The sequence below is a fragment of the Branchiostoma lanceolatum genome, chromosome 2, assembly GCF_035083965.1.
Source record: "Branchiostoma lanceolatum isolate klBraLanc5 chromosome 2, klBraLanc5.hap2, whole genome shotgun sequence".
NCBI classification, from domain to species: Eukaryota; Metazoa; Chordata; class Leptocardii; order Amphioxiformes; family Branchiostomatidae; genus Branchiostoma; species Branchiostoma lanceolatum.
The window spans coordinates 13,684,847-13,699,942 of record NC_089723.1 but is presented as its reverse complement, the minus strand read 5'-3'; the positions used below and the strand labels follow the sequence as shown (position 1 = coordinate 13,699,942).

At 40.5% G+C, this 15,096-nt stretch overlaps 1 long non-coding RNA gene across 1 annotated transcript; it reads right to left on the bottom strand.

The window, feature by feature from the left end:
- Positions 1-5,267: 5,267 nt before the first annotated feature.
- LOC136426717 (uncharacterized) lies at positions 5,268-6,150 on the bottom strand. Its single transcript, XR_010754332.1, has 3 exons — positions 6,041-6,150; positions 5,758-5,912; positions 5,268-5,491 (listed from the first exon to the last, which is right to left on the bottom strand). It is a non-coding gene; the product is annotated as an uncharacterized lncRNA (long non-coding RNA).
- Positions 6,151-15,096: the final 8,946 nt, after the last annotated feature.

Below are 15,096 nucleotides of genomic sequence, written 5' to 3'. Positions count from 1 at the left end.
AATGACTCAAAGTCGCCCATTTTGAGCCAAATGATTCAAAGTCACCCGTTTTGAGTCATATGACTCAAAGTTGCCCGTTTTGAGTCAAATGCCTCAAAGTGGCCCGTTTTGAGTCATATGACTCAAAGTTGCCCGTTTTGAGTCAAATGCCTTAAGTGGCCCGTTTTGAGTCACATGACTCAAAGTCGCCCGTTTTGAGTCAAATACCTCAAAGTGGCCCGTTTTGAGTCACATGGCTCAAAGTCACCCGTTTTGAGTTAAATGCCTCAAAGTGGCCCGTTTTGAGTCACTTGACTCAAAGGCTCCCTTATGAGTCAAATGACTCAAAGTCCACGAATTTTCACCTTCAAATTTCAGAAACCAACCCCACATGGCTGGACAATCAAAACTCTGTTTGAGTCATTTGACTCAATATGTCCCGAATATCTAGATATACATTTCTTGGATTCCTCAATAACAAGCCTAAACGGCTCCAATTCTGTAAAATGAACAACTTCATATTCTAATTTTCAAGTCGAAAAAAAGGGAATAAAATGGATTTTCCCTTATTATTTTGGATTCTGTTAATTATGGAAACTTTGTGGAATAATGTACTTTTTATTGCCTTTTGTATCTTTATTACCTTTGTATTCAATGATATTACTTTGTTTGGAATTCCAAAGATAATACCTGTTGTAAGCTTTCAGCTCATGTGTAGGAAAGTGATTGTAATAGAGGTAAAGAAAGAAGTATACTAATTCTAAATGGCTCAGCTTTTCTACAGAAAAGCCAGTTCAGCACCGTGGACATTGTATGGTCATAAACCTACCTGCTGAGATACCTGGGTGAACTTCTTCATCATAGATATAGCTCTGATGTTGTCAGGATGTGTCAGGAATGCTGCAGCTTTGATATTGGTACTTTTTATATGGTTCAGATACTTCAATACAAAAGATTTTTGAAAAAAGGGGTTTTTATTGATTTATTGCCATTATCAATCAATACAGGTAGGTGCAGGCAAAATTTGCAATATATTTCTGAAAAGTAGAGACTCTTAGCTTTGTATTGATATATAACTTTATAGAGTTATTTGTGGGCAAAGTATAAAAAAAATAGCAAAGTTAAAGCAGTACCCCTCCTTTAAATAGGGTCAAAAAAGCCCAGCACAGGGACTACTATAGGGTAAAAAAAGTCCAGCAGGACAAGGGTTAACATTCCTTTTTGAAATGAATATGATAATCATGTATGAGAAATCATTGCTGTGCCTTTGTCACTGGGTACACGTTTACAGTAATATACAATCTAAAGTCATGACAATAAGAAGGAAGAACAGTCTTGTCTCTGAGAATCTTCTTGATCTTGATCTTGATTGGATACTGGGTAACACCCCTCTTGTTGGGGTAAAGCACCCAAGGGAGTGCGCTGCGCTTTTATTGTCCTCTGAGGTGCAGGAGCACCGCCTCCTTGAACTTGAGAGGTTCAGTTGTCTCAGTCACTTCTTGAGGCAATGAGTTCCAGTCTCTCACAGTGCGTGGATAGTAAGAGTATTTGTAACAGTCTTTGCGAAATGGTAGACTCTTGTATGAGTTTTGATTTGAGTGGCGCGGTGCAGGTGACAGATAAGCTTCGACCGGTAGGGCTATCTTATGGTGTCTTGCCTTTTGCAGTACTGTAAGTCTACTAGCTGTCCTTCTATCCTTTAGGGTATCCCACCCTAAATCGAAAACAAGTTTAGTAGTACTATCATAAGTGCAATATGAGTTTGTGACAAATCTAGCCGCTCTTTTCTGAACTGATTCTAATTTAGAAATATGCTCTTTGTGGTGGGGGTCCCAAGCAGCACTGGAGTACTCTAGGTGAGGCCTTACAAGGCTTGTGTATGCGTTCATCTTGACTGCTTTAGGGCAGTTATAGAGATTACGTTTCACAAAAACTAGTGATCTGTTTGCCTTACCAGTAATATGCTGAATATCTTGGGACCAGGAGAGCTGGTTATTAAGCGTGACTCCTAAGTTTTTGTGGTTGTTAGTCTCGGCTAGCACATGACTTCCTAATTTGTAATCATAAAGTTTGGGTTTTCGTTTGTGAGTATAACGCATGACGAAACACTTTTCCGGGTGTAATTTCATCTGCCACTTGTTTTGCCAGGTGTCTAAATTGTTAATGACCTCTTGTAAAAGAGTGTGGTCTCTATCACTATTTATCTCTCTGTAGATTACACAGTCGTCGGCTAAGAGCCGTATGTTAGAATTAAGGTTGTCAACCAAATCGTCAATGTATACTAGGAACAGTAGTGGACCCCGAGTACAGTGCCCTGGGGCACTCCGGAGACCACATCCGCCCACTCTGAATGCCCCCCCCCCCCTTTGTTTACGACTCTTGAGAAAATGTTCCATAACCTAACTGCACACACAAGTCAGAGAAACGGAACGGTAGTTAGCCGGGTCAGTCCTGTCTCCTTTCTTAAAGATGGGAGTGATGTTGGCTTGTTACCATGGGGAAGGGATTTGGCCAGTTTCAAGTGATTTCTGACAAATAATAGTCAGAGCTTGGGCTAGCTCCGTAGCTGCAAGTTTAAGAATCCTTGCTGGTAGGCCGTCCGGCCACTCACCGGAATCGAACTCGGACCACGCTGTTTGGCAGCCCTATGGCTCTCACCATTACGCCACACCTTCTTTTTTTTCGAATAAATTGTAGAGATTGGCCCTCAAACGTGTCTTACAACTTACAAATGCCTTAACATCATCATCACAATGGTCTCCACTTGTATGGTACACAATGCCGTAGCTCTATAGACCATCCCTCCCAGCCCTTCCAATTTGTTGCAAGATGTGTTCTGCACTACGTGGCGCGCCATAATTGACAACATACCTGACATCTTTGAAGCCCGAAAAGGTCCTTTGGCAAAGCATGCCAGAACCTCTTCCTTCTTGTGGGCATGAGTTGGGTTGTGACACATAGCCATTAAACAGTACATTGACGGCTGTTTGGGGCCAACATAGGCATGGTCGCCTAGGCTTTTCTTAATATAATCATACACTTTATATGTTACTTTGATACTGGTACAATCTATGATAATTTGGGGATGGGATGTACCTTCCTCCCTCAAGCCAGTGACAATCCAGTCTAAACAAGACTTCTCGGCGTCTTTTACTGAGACACATGATAAGCGAATGTTAGGCCGATATGGACTTGCCTCGTCGTACAAGGATGTCTTCTTCAACTTCAACAGATGTACAATGTCTTCCCTCGTCTTGACATCTGATGATGCTGTCAACGCCAGAACAGGAATTCCTGAAACAATATTTTTTTAAGACACAATCTTACAGGTCATGGTGATAAGGCAGAAAAACGATAAGTGTTTCAAATCTTTATCTTTCTACATCTATAATAACTGAAAAGTATACTATTATGTATAGTATGTTGGCAAGCAAATAATGATAAATCATTCAATGAAAGGGGACTGCACCGTTCATCAACATGGCTCGAAGAACTTACGATTTCTACATAGTGACCTCAGTTCAGCCAATCTGCCTAAACACTCCCTGAATGCCATCACTCCTTTCTTTGCCATGCCCCTAATAAAAGTACAGATAAATCGTATGTTAGCACTCGGAATTGGTGATGCTTCAATAGAACATATACTAATAACACTCTAACTAATGTCACCGTTGAGGAAAAATAACAATGTATCATATTTTTTCGTGAACAAAATATCACCAACACACATGATGATCTCAACCCAACCCCTTATGATGCGATGTTTAATTCTACCCTGGGGATTGTCATGTAAAATGTTGCAAAAAATAAGAGGTTTACAAAAAGATATTCTGGTTAAAAATTGGCGGGCCGAGTGCATTGTACTACAAGTCATTGTTTACAAATGGCAGCAAAATAAATTATTCAAGCCCGACACCCAAATGTAAAAGATACTCATTTGCATGAAACACATGCGCGCTCGCTGGCATCTTCTAGATGTCTTTGTTATATCTGCCCGCTCAATTTCGACATTATCACAATAACTCCTTGCTATAATGTTGTTAAATATATTTAAGTAACATCTTCCTACCAGCTGGGTATCTTGTGCACTTTGTCGCAAACTATCCCGATCAGATTCTCCTAGTAGTAGTCACAAAGAAACATGTCTCCCCAGCGTTCTGTCTCCACCCACAACTCAGGGATGCCAAACACGAGCTGGTTTTTGCCCTGCTCGATATCCTTGGCTTCTGACTCCGTCGCGTCCTGCAAGGAAACTGCTGAAATCCCCATGGCCTTGGCTTCCTCAACTTAATCCCTGATCAGGGCAGGAAGTGGCGAAACAACGATCAAGATGGGTTTCTTGACACCCTTAAGACAAAACGGCACATTATTTCGCGATATCTTAATGCCGGCAACAACTGGTGCATTGGTAGATAAGAGATTTCCGATGTCCCGTAGGTAGTAACGTTACCGTATCAACAACACGTACCTCTGCGACATTTTGTACACCGGTACGCGGTGGTGATCATCATGAGTTCCAGCTGCAGCCCGATTGCTCAACACTATCATATGCTTTTTAAAATCTAAAAACATGACTACACCTGGGGTATTTTCTTTATCGCAATATTCTATGGCATCCCACGTCTAATATCACTTCCAATATACCTTTGTTTAATAAAACCAGTTTGATCTTCATGTATTATGGAAGGTAGTTCAATTCTTAAAGTTAGTGCTTTGCTAATAATCTTATAGCCAACGTTGATAAGACTAATTGGGCGCTAGTTTTCTAATGTACTTAAGTCTGATTCTGTTTTGGGAATAAGCCTTATGACTCCAGGTCTTTGAGACATTGGTAATATGCCGGAGTCAAAAGGATAATTGATGTCCTCAACAAGATGCTTTTTAAGTAGGTCCCAGAATTTAACATGGAATTATACAGTGAGTCCATCACATCCAAGTGTATTATTTTTATTTTTGTATAGATGCTTGAGGGCTTTGTCTAATTCAAGCTCATTAATCTTTTCTTCACATTTTATCCTATCTTCTTCATTTAATATTTTAATCTCTTCATTAAAAAAAACAGCTGAAATTCTTTCTTTGCTGGGACACATTTATTTGAAGTATATAGTTATTGGAAGTACTCAGCTTGTTTGTTTATGATCTCCTTTGGGCCTGTTATTGTAGATCCATCTTCTGGCACTAGTGAAGTAATGATTTTGGTTGAAAGTTTACATAGGTATTGAATGAAGAGACTTAGCACACTCTTCATTACAGTTTACATGTTTGAACGTTCTCTGTACCGCCAACACTTGGCCAATTATTCTTATGTCGTCTGACTGTACTTTACAAGACTGTGTTTTACATTTGAATAATAACACTAAAGCAGAACGATTTAACTGGAAGTTGAACAATACTTTGGTTTATGGCCAGTTTGTATGGTTATGGGATGAACCTACCTATATCCCTTACTTCCGGCATTACGAGGATACCGCGGCCGACCACAATGTCCTCCATCAGCAGCTCGACTTCATCTCTAGAAAAAAAGGAATGATGTATTTGAAACACAAGTACGTACCCTCAACACTCACTGAATGCTCATTGTTATCATTGTCTATCGAGCATTTAAGTGCAAATTGTGTAGGAAATCAAAGTTTATTGTGCACCAATACCGGCATTTGATATAATTTGCTTTCAAATGGCTTTTGTTCCAAGTCTAATCTCAATCTTATTGTACCTACTAACAGTCATTCCTAGGAGTGAGATAGTGGCTTAAGTTTCTATTTTGAACGTACAACTCACCCCAATTTCAAGGTTTTCCCTCCGTGCTGTTTTGAACGTTTCTTGGGGCGGGTCCCCTGCTGTTCGGTTAGGTCATCCTCTGCGGGCACAGCTTTCTTTTCCCCACGACGCTTGCATGGGCCTTTCACGTACTTGTCCCCTGCACTCCTGTTGTGCTAAAACAAACAATGATTCCACTATACAGAGTTCCATGCGCTACTGACTAAATACATGGGCAGCAAATCCATCATCTTCGTTCTAACATAGCATGTAATGTGTGCAAAGTTTAAGAAAAAAAACTTACTTGAAATTTTGGTGCCTTCGCTGGCAGTTTAGGGTGCTTCCTATTCTGTGTTTGATCTCTTCCCTCCCGGCCGTTGACCTCTCAATGGCAGTGCAATACAAAAGTACCTGCAATAGTTACGTGAACGATGTATTATACATGCATATCCTGAGTTCAAGTATAAACTTGGAAAATTAAACGTTTATTTGTAAACCATTTTTGATATATTTAAGGTTGCAAGTTTATGAGAAGAGCCTAGTTCAAGCTAACTGTTGATACGAGTAGTCAGCAATTAGAAAATAAAAGTTTGAAATAATACCTGGTCCACAGCTTTGTCTATATTGCTGTAACTCTCGCCAGTTATTCCGTGGTCGGCGATAGTTTTGCGTATCTGCCGCTGAAAGAAGAAATCAACATATCGATGTTTTATACCCGGACTCAGTTTACTATTTGGATTTTCATAATTCAAGAAGGCTAAGTTGTTTGTTAATACTTGTTTACTACACAATACGTTTGTACGATGTTTCCAAACCACAGGCAAAATATGCAAGTCTTCCTTTACGTGGGCGTTGTACAACTTATATAACGAGTATGACCAAGAATCAACCTGGTCTTGGCTCCAGCGCTGGGAGGGGTAATAGACATTAAAATCGCACATGACCTTTTTCTTGACCTCGGCTGTTACCTAGACTGCTGGGAAGCATTTACATCTAGTAACACTGAAATGAAAAAACATCTACTCTTAGGATACAAGGGTCCATGGGATACAATCATTGATGTACTTGCTAAGAGGTACATCCACAACGCATGGCTTACAAGGAGCAGCTGCAACACCACAATTTAATGTTAAGGCCAACTGTGTTCCATCTCCACTTCACTACAGTTTTAATTAAGTTCAGTTCTATGCAACCTTACATCTATGTAACTACTCTATCCACACCATGTGATCTCTACTATTATTTTCAAATTGATTGTCTAAAAACCAGCTATGTTGCTTATGTAGACCATTTGTCACCCAGCCTACTTTTTGTTATGCCTATTATAGTTACACGATTACTATGGTTTATCATTGTTAAATCTCACTACTCTCCGTTAATTGTTATCAGTTACTATGTAACATCATATCCTCAAACCACAGCTACATGTAAACCTAGCCCGTTATAGCTCTTCGCACTAACTGTTTACACCCAGATTACTGCCAAGACTCCACTGTTATTATTTATATTATTTTCACCTGCCCCCCCCCCCCCCTACCACTATGGTTAAATAAGTAACCCACCTGCCACCCAGCTGGCACTGTTTATCATACTCCCCTCGAGTTGTGTATTGTTATTCATATCAATTTCGTTTGTTTTTAGTATATAAATTCCATCGTCTCCTGCTTCAGCTAGGTATTGAAATGTTAGCTAAGGTTTACCATTTATCTGCTATCATTTTATATATATTTCATTTTTACTGCTATAATATTACTTCTATGAACTTCTTTGGTTTCCATGCACCAGCTAATACTGTTACTTTATTTTTACTCTTCGATACTCTCGACTAGATTTTGTATATTGGTTAACTATGATATCTCAATCTGCGTTAAGTATGTACTTTTAGCACTCGGCGCTGCCGATGTGCCACCGCTTCAAAGGTGAATAAAGTTCAAAGTTCAAAGTTCAAAGTGTAGGTTCTGAGCTTCGGCTGGATTGACGTGTGGGTGTTTCACGGATGAAGACGACTCCTACGAGTAGCTGTTAGATCGTTATGCTTCATCCACTGCCCGTATGTGGCCACCCTCCCCTCACGCATGCGGTTGTACGTGTATTCCAGGCTGTCAATCAGTTTCGGCGTGGAACGCTGTGTTCCCCAGCCCCGGCACAATATAGAAGCTTAGCGTGTGGATGGTAAGGCTGTTTGTCAAAGCCGATGTCCTGTTGACTTTATGAATGGTGACTCCTCGGACACGTGTTGGACCTTGTCATAGAGGATGGTTTCTTCAAGATATCAAAGTTATTACCAAGAGCTAGGTGACAGGTCTGGCTTTGATCTTCTTTAAGAGCTGAATGTGGTATAACCTTGTTCGTCTTTCTTCAGCCTTTGTGTAACATAACGATAGTCTTGCAGGAATCGTCAGTGAAGCTGCGCCAAAACTTCATTGGAACCAGTTGCCTTTGCCAGGATGGCCAACCATTGTACCAGCATGGACCTTTGGAGGTCTCCATAATAACAGCTTCCTGAGCCAAGGCACTTTCTGGCACGTCATGGACAGCAAACTGATTTGCTGGCTATGATGGACTGTGTCTTGGGGAAGTGTTGTCTGTCTTTTCTTGCTTCCTCCACAGCGTACCTAGGCAGACCATAAAGCCTGAGGAACGGACGGGAAAGAGGAGATGATGCGGGAGGAAAAGGATAGCTATTAACCGCCTTGAAATTCTGAATGGTAGTGAGAACAGTCATGAGGGAAAGAACAAGACTAGTGTAGAAATGTAAGGGGGATGTGGCCTGCTTCCGTTCCACTGCAGGGCAATCTGTTAGTACTGGCGTCTTCGTCTGCAGTTGAAGTTGAATACACGCTAATCTGAAGGTGCCTTGTTTTGCTTAGAATATGGTTTCATCATCCACCTTCTTAGAGCAAACGCATCGTCGCCAACAAGAACAAGATTGGCAACATAAAAAGATGTTGCCATTGCGACGGTGGTCTCTAGCTGCGTTTTCGTTTTTGGCCCACATGCAAATAAGGACCTCGCATAAATCATTTGGATTTTCATAATTCAAGAAGGCTAAGTTGTTTGTTAATACTTGTTTACTACACAATACGTTTGTACGATGTTTCCAAACCACAGGCAAAATATGCAAGTCTTCCTTTACGTGGGCGTTGTACAACTTATATAACGAGTATGACCAAGAATCAACCTGGTCTTGGCTCCAGCGCTGGGAGGGGTAATAGACATTAAAATCGCACATGACCTTTTTCTTGACCTCGGCTGTTACCTAGACTGCTGGGAAGCATTTACATCTAGTAACACTGAAATGAAAAAACATCTACTCTTAGGATACAAGGGTCCATGGGATACAATCATTGATGTACTTGCTAAGAGGTACATCCACAACGCATGGCTTACAAGGAGCAGCTGCAACACCACAATTTAATGTTAAGGCCAACTGTGTTCCATCTCCACTTCACTACAGTTTTAATTAAGTTCAGTTCTATGCAACCTTACATCTATGTAACTACTCTATCCACACCATGTGATCTCTACTATTATTTTCAAATTGATTGTCTAAAAACCAGCTATGTTGCTTATGTAGACCATTTGTCACCCAGCCTACTTTTTGTTATGCCTATTATAGTTACACGATTACTATGGTTTATCATTGTTAAATCTCACTACTCTCCGTTAATTGTTATCAGTTACTATGTAACATCATATCCTCAAACCACAGCTACATGTAAACCTAGCCCGTTATAGCTCTTCGCACTAACTGTTTACACCCAGATTACTGCCAAGACTCCACTGTTATTATTTATATTATTTTCACCTGCCCCCCCCCCCCCCCCTACCACTATGGTTAAATAAGTAACCCACCTGCCACCCAGCTGGCACTGTTTATCATACTCCCCTCGAGTTGTGTATTGTTATTCATATCAATTTCGTTTGTTTTTAGTATATAAATTCCATCGTCTCCTGCTTCAGCTAGGTATTGAAATGTTAGCTAAGGTTTACCATTTATCTGCTATCATTTTATATATATTTCATTTTTACTGCTATAATATTACTTCTATGAACTTCTTTGGTTTCCATGCACCAGCTAATACTGTTACTTTATTTTTACTCTTCGATACTCTCGACTAGATTTTGTATATTGGTTAACTATGATATCTCAATCTGCGTTAAGTATGTACTTTTAGCACTCGGCGCTGCCGATGTGCCACCGCTTCAAAGGTGAATAAAGTTCAAAGTTCAAAGTTCAAAGTGTAGGTTCTGAGCTTCGGCTGGATTGACGTGTGGGTGTTTCACGGATGAAGACGACTCCTACGAGTAGCTGTTAGATCGTTATGCTTCATCCACTGCCCGTATGTGGCCACCCTCCCCTCACGCATGCGGTTGTACGTGTATTCCAGGCTGTCAATCAGTTTCGGCGTGGAACGCTGTGTTCCCCAGCCCCGGCACAATATAGAAGCTTAGCGTGTGGATGGTAAGGCTGTTTGTCAAAGCCGATGTCCTGTTGACTTTATGAATGGTGACTCCTCGGACACGTGTTGGACCTTGTCATAGAGGATGGTTTCTTCAAGATATCAAAGTTATTACCAAGAGCTAGGTGACAGGTCTGGCTTTGATCTTCTTTAAGAGCTGAATGTGGTATAACCTTGTTCGTCTTTCTTCAGCCTTTGTGTAACATAACGATAGTCTTGCAGGAATCGTCAGTGAAGCTGCGCCAAAACTTCATTGGAACCAGTTGCCTTTGCCAGGATGGCCAACCATTGTACCAGCATGGACCTTTGGAGGTCTCCATAATAACAGCTTCCTGAGCCAAGGCACTTTCTGGCACGTCATGGACAGCAAACTGATTTGCTGGCTATGATGGACTGTGTCTTGGGGAAGTGTTGTCTGTCTTTTCTTGCTTCCTCCACAGCGTACCTAGGCAGACCATAAAGCCTGAGGAACGGACGGGAAAGAGGAGATGATGCGGGAGGAAAAGGATAGCTATTAACCGCCTTGAAATTCTGAATGGTAGTGAGAACAGTCATGAGGGAAAGAACAAGACTAGTGTAGAAATGTAAGGGGGATGTGGCCTGCTTCCGTTCCACTGCAGGGCAATCTGTTAGTACTGGCGTCTTCGTCTGCAGTTGAAGTTGAATACACGCTAATCTGAAGGTGCCTTGTTTTGCTTAGAATATGGTTTCATCATCCACCTTCTTAGAGCAAACGCATCGTCGCCAACAAGAACAAGATTGGCAACATAAAAAGATGTTGCCATTGCGACGGTGGTCTCTAGCTGCGTTTTCGTTTTTGGCCCACATGCAAATAAGGACCTCGCATAAATCATATCAGTCGATCACCTTCTCTACCAAAATAACATAAGTTGTCCAATGTATGAAAATCTTGTTTTCACAAAAAAAGATATCGTACCATTTCCTCAAAAATTATGTAAATGAGGTCCTCTATGCAAGATTTGCGTCTAATAGTGGCCACATTTACTTAACTTCCAAATGGTGCAAAAATGAAACCCCCATCATTTACCACTATGGATTTATAGTATTTTGTCATTAATGATGCAAATTAAGTATCAATTTGCATAATTGATACCTATCGACATTTATCTCTTTCTCAGTTACATATGTCATGTGTTTGAGAGTCCTATAATAGAATGCAGCTGATTTATCAAATGTCCTCAGTAATTATGCAAATCAGATATTGATTTGCATAATTGGTATATGATTATGTAAATCATCACTTAAGCTATGTACACACCACAAATTATGATGATCCGTCATCCCCTTCTTGCGTTATTCTCTTTCAATGTTTGAGTCAAAATCAGCTCCTACAGTTCCAAAAAAAGCCGTTAGGGGGTCCAAATCTACAGGACATATTTTCCTAACAACGAGCTATCCACCACTTAAAAATCATGACTATAGCATGTTCAGAAGACGAGATTTGAAAAGTGAAAGTTCCCCTGCAGTACTATAGAAAGTCGCTAGGGGGCCCAAAATCCAATCATTACAAGGTCTCCCACAGACCTACCCACCTACAAAATATGAAGACAATACATCCAGGCATTCTTGAGTTATCGTGCCATAGACTTTCACATTCCTGTACAATTCCTAGAATTTTTGCAATCTGCACACAATATAGTAAAAATTTGGCTCGCCCCTGAGTTGTCGCCAAAAAAGGGGACAGCAGTGTCACCACTCGACAGGGGCTCGCTTGCTGGCAGACGAGCTTTCCCTGCTCTAAAGCATGATAGAGGTCAGGCTCTCGGAATTTCCCGGCGTCGGAATCAGCGCCATATGCTCCGACATCGACATATATAAACCTGGGAAGGGCCTAGCCAACTCTAGCAAAAGGGCTGCCCTTCTTGCTTTATCTTATCATCACACGTTGGTGGTGTCTGCTCCCACTGTTGATGATATGATGCTAGGGAAATATCAGGGCCATGTTTGAGTTTATTGTGGTCTTTTTAATACTGATAATTGTCTAAGAAACAATTTGGAACGTTAAAAGTTAATATGAGTAACAATATAACAGCTTATCTTTAACCCATTTTGTAATGTATACTTTCAAATTTTGCAGGTCATCCCACAGCTCTAGCACCAGGTCTTTCGAGAACCCCGTTTTCGTTAATTAAAGGCCGTTTAGTAATGTACCATTTCTTGAAAGATGCGTATGCAAGTGTATGTCATGAAATTGCAACATTTAAGTTTTTGTAAGACTAGTATGTCTCTTCTTAATTAATGATACTTACATCTGAACGCTGGGAGTCATCCTGCAGCTCTGGTATCATATCCTTCCTGAATCCCAGTGTGATGTCATCCATGATAGCGACTTGAGTTGGTGTAAGTCATGTGGGGCACTAAAAAGGTGTTGTCCAGTCGATGTTAAGCAGTCTTTTGAAATCTTTGTATGCGGAGAGAAAGGTGCTGTAGCCAGGTATACGTAGTTGTGTTTTGGACAAACATTTTTAGGCGATGACATGTTTAGGCTCTGAGGGGTGTATTGATCTCTTTCATGTCATGCATGTACGTGGTTAACATGTTGTAGGAGCCCATAGCTTTGTTGAAACATTGAATAGGAGGTCTTCCTGGCAATATTATGGAAGTTTGCAATTTCAGTGACCTGACGCAAAGAACTCTCTCACGTGTTTTCTGTGTTATTGGGTCGATGTAGTCGGGCACAGCTGCAGCACATTCACCAATGTAACTCCGCGGAATGTCACCCAGCCTTCCTTTGCAGGATCTCGTTTGTCCCATAAATGTTGCCGGTAACATGAATGAATGAACTTTATTTGCGCCGCCAGAAATTGGCTCTTGCAATAAATGTACAACATAAACTAAAATAAATAATCACAGCTGATCAACATAAACATCACAGTAAATAAACGTAAAGCATGAAACATAAAATTAACCCAGTAGAAAATACTGAATTATAAGTGAGCAAAGTGGAATAACACTTGAATTTTTTTTCTTCCATAACTAACAAAATTGTAAAAGCCGTTACACACAATAAAGTAATTGTTAATTAATAACAAGATCATAAACTCAAGATCATAATAACATAGCATAATCAAATCATAATAGAGTAATCGTGTCATAAAACATAAAACAAGTCAAGTGGACCTGGCAGACTTGCTTTGTAAACTGCTGATATGTTGGTGTCTTAAAGTAAAAGCGAAGTTAACAAATTTTCCAAGCCATCTAATTACCTCAGTAGAAGGTCCCCCACATCAACTCTATAAACTTGTAGGGATTTGGTTGTTTGGCATAATAAGTAGGTAAAACGTGTTTCTTAATAATTCTTAGGTGTCTGAGGGTGCTCAGTGGATATCTACCTGGCCAGTTCCCCGAATACTGCAATTTGTGGTGTGGACTGACCTAGGTAAAACTTACAAAATTTGTTGTGAACTATATCTAATTGTTTGCAAAGGTGAAAATCCCATATTTCACTTCCGTACACCATAATTGGAAGAATACGCTTGTTCGAGGTTGACTTTAGCTTTTCGCAGATGATCACAGTTTTTGTTGTTTGGAAGTTTCTGGTACATGTAAAACATGCACTGGACATTTTTCCTTGCTCTCAATACCCTAGTGTCTTCAGAAAAGCGCTTTTTCTTCGACCTATTTTTGCGAGGTATAAGTGACCTTCAGCTTCATCGTTTGCCTGTATGAAGTGCTCGTATGACTCAGCTGTTGTGTCACTATCTTTTTGCAGCACAGCAAATCTGTTTTTTTACTTCCACTGTATACTGCAGCTGGACCTGTTCATCTCTCAGGATATTCCAGTCATACATTATCCTTGGGGGATTTCTACTTGTTCGCAAGCTCAGTTTCAACCTAGCAGTAACAACTCTGTGATCTGAGCCTATGCTAATAAATGTGCTATATGCTTCACAGTTTTTCACAGAGTTGGTCCACTTTTTGTTCACCATGATGAAATCAACTTGACTTTTGACTCCACTCATATCAGAGATGTAGGTCCACAGTTTACCAGGTTTCTTTTGGAACTTGGTGTTGGCAGAAATAAGACCGACTTCATTCCCTAAATCACCAACTAATTTCCCATTTCTGTTTGTGCTCTGGTGATATGTAAATGGTGCCATTTCCTTTCCAAGATGTGCATTAAAGTCCCCAATTACCAATGATACATTATGTTTAGGGATTTCTAGTATTGCATCTCGTAGGTTGTTGTAGTGTTCTTCAGCACCTAACTACCCTCGACAGGTGAGTGACTATAATAGTAAGTGTTGGGTAGTTTTTGCAGATAAAATTAGCCATAACAATTCTTTCGTTCCATGGTTGAACCTCAGACAGAGCGTTTTCTGCGTTCCTGTTACGTAAGAAACCCACGCCTCCAGCGGCAGCATTGCTCATATTCCTCCATGCTAAGGTGGTGATCAATGTGAAATTTTCATAAGGTTGGAATAATACTTGTTCTTCATCATCCTTGTCTACTATTTTATGATCAACTAACCCAAGGATGACTTAACCAGGGTGAGGATTAGACTGATATTCGAATTCGACAACATCCATGGTCATCGTGCACAGGTCTGGACGTTGCTGGTTGATAGAACTGGATCAGATGAAGCCTGGATCACTCTTCTTTTTTTGCTCGACCTTTTCATGGCTTCTACTACCACTGAAACACGACCGTCAGACTGAATCTATTAAACCCATTGACTGTATGATTACCGTACCTTAGATCCTTCCCTGACTCTGTTGCAAAGGTCGACCGGGCGGCGAACTTTCTTGAAAGGTTTCGGTTTTGTACTGCTTCTGCCATGTTTTAAAGTGAATCTAATCCAATCCAATTATCACCATTTTGTGTTGATTGTGAATATTCTTAACGACCAAGAATAAGGTTAAAAGGCATCATAAG